We start from the raw sequence: 2,617 nt of genomic DNA, 5'->3' as shown, positions 1-2,617 counted from the left end.
CTAATATGCTTTTCAGAGAATGTCAACATTCACGTAGTCGCTTGGTGTATGTCCGAAATATTTGCTAAATACCCTTATTTCTGACTCTCACCGGTGAATGTCAACAATCACATAGTCACTTTGGTGAATGTCCGAAATATTTGTTATATCCAATTTTATATTAATTTATTCGTTAAATTATTATATTTATTTGATATATTTATTTTTATTCTATATTTTTATACTTACTGACGATAGATCAAAAGAAACATCAGTGTTTGGAGTATGGGGCAAATGTATACCGGGCAATGGCACTTGACCTTCAAAAAACATCAGTGTAGGGTATAACGGACAAATGTATAGCGAGCAGTGGCACTTAACCTTAAGAAAACATCAGTGTAGGGTATACCTGGCAAATGTATACCGGGCAGTGGCACTTAACCTTAAAAATCATCAATGTAGGGTATACCGGGAAGTGGCACTTAACCTTGAAAAAACATCAGTGTAGGGTATAAAGGGGAAATGTATACCGGGCAGTTGCATTTAACCTTAAAAAAAAAACCGTGAAGGGTTAAAATATCGAATAAATGTAATTATATCCACGAATAAATTCATATCAAATCGAATATAATAAATATTTCGGACATTCACCAAAGCATATCTGTGATTGTCGACATATATCGGTGAGGGTCCGAATGTACAAGAATGTAATGAAATATTCGATCTTTCACCGACGTATTTGTTGTTTGTTGCCGTGACATATATATATATATATATATTATATAAATTGTTTTTAAATATTTTAAGATAAGTCAGTATATTTATAATTTTTTCTAATTATATATTTTTCCTGTTTCACATATTTTAAGTATTTAGTCTAAAGGTACGAATAATTCTTTTATTAGATCGAAATTTAAAACCTTCACTTTCTATATTCGTACGCAAGATGTTCATTAAATGTAATAGTAATTGAATGAAAAGTTTATTAAATAAACATTACCATCCTTTAAACCTTTCTGTAATGTTTGTCAACAACATCAATGTAATTCATCAATCATCAAAATAAATAAATAAGTAAATTGATAAGAAAAAAAAAAGGAAAAACGACAAAACGATTCCAAGTACTGTAAATGAAAAGTACTATATGCTAAAACTTGAATCGTGAGCATTTATTTATTTATTTAATTTTCGAAAAGTATGTAAATGTAATATATTAAGACATCATTTTTTGGCATCAGTATTTTTTGAAAGTATCAAAAATTCGAGTAACATAAGCAATTTCCACTTTTCTAAGTCAAATAAGTTAATAAATTATGAGATAATCATTCAGGAAAAAAAAATATTTCGTTACATCTATCAATATGTTATTAGCCCTAATTCTTATTCACGCAACGCACTTTTTGACACATAATAAAATTGGCTAACACGAAGAAACTTTTTCTGTAAAAACCTTAATTTTTCAGAATGTATTTTGTTTAACCTTCACTTTTAAAGGTCAAATATGTTTCATTGATCCAAATAGTTCTTGTTTTTTGCCATATGTTTCAATAATTTTTTGCTTGCATGAAAGATAATAAGAATTAAAACTTTTTTTCTATCCCACTATGATAAAACAATTCGATGCAATGCCGTTTGAATTAGTTCCAAAAGAGATTAACCAGGAAAAATTTTAAATATTAATATCAAATACAATTTTTATTACAGATTAAAATTTTGAAAAAAAGTAATATTTTCTTAATTATATCATATTTTAATATATATATAAAAATTGGTTTGAACTTTTCAAGTATTTTTTGACAAAAAATAAACTTAAATTCATTTAGTTTTAAAAAGGAAAAAAATCAATAAATAAAATAATATATGTATGTATGTCAGTTTAGAATTATTTTTAGATAGACGAATTTTATAATTATATTAAAAATATAGTTAAAACATAGAAAATAATATAATAAAGATTAATGAAAAGTGAAGAAGAAAAAATTATTAGAATAAAATATTTCTAAAAATATTCATTTAAAAAAAATAAAAAAATCTGGAAAACAAAATATTGAAAAGATATAATATCTTCATCAGCTCACACGATTATATCCGCATAAAGGAGTGCTTTCTAATATTGTATTAATATAGTCAGAGCAAAGCACCCGAAAAAAATTGAAACGAAAGCAGAAGATATTAAATAAAATACATACGAAATAAAACATATTAAACAAAATATAGAAAATGAAATGTTAGAAAAATACAGAATAAAATAAAAAATCTATAAGGCGAATAGCGAATTCAAATGAACTTACATGCTCCGAAATCTTTCAAGAATGATTTAAAATATTTTCGTAATATGTTTGCCAGATTACAAAATATGAAAATAGAAGTGTAAATAGAGAATAGAATCGTAAATAGAGGGATCTTTTATATCGCGTTCTTACTGCAGTACCGTAAACCGGGGCGAGTCTACCCATTTTTTCAGTTTGTCAACTTTCAAGTGGTCAAACTTTTGTAAATATTAAAGAAAAAAGGCTTTTAATAGGTGTTTCGGAATCGCTATTTATCCCTCTTTAAAGCTGTGAAATCGATTTTAGAAAATATTAACAGTTACGCTGTTACTGTATATTTTTATAGAACTGCTGACAAATCTCTCGTA

At 26.3% G+C, this 2,617-nt stretch overlaps 1 protein-coding gene across 2 annotated transcripts in view; it reads right to left on the bottom strand.

Moving 5' to 3' along the window:
• The window catches only part of LOC107442611 (glutamate receptor 1), a 258,314-nt gene that overhangs the window by 15,103 nt on the left and 240,594 nt on the right, over positions 1 to 2,617 (bottom strand). The window lies entirely within an intron of this gene.

This window comes from Parasteatoda tepidariorum, chromosome X2 (genome assembly GCF_043381705.1).
Source record: "Parasteatoda tepidariorum isolate YZ-2023 chromosome X2, CAS_Ptep_4.0, whole genome shotgun sequence".
Classification (NCBI taxonomy): domain Eukaryota; kingdom Metazoa; phylum Arthropoda; class Arachnida; order Araneae; family Theridiidae; genus Parasteatoda; species Parasteatoda tepidariorum.
This window is presented reverse-complemented; position numbering and strand designations above follow the sequence as displayed.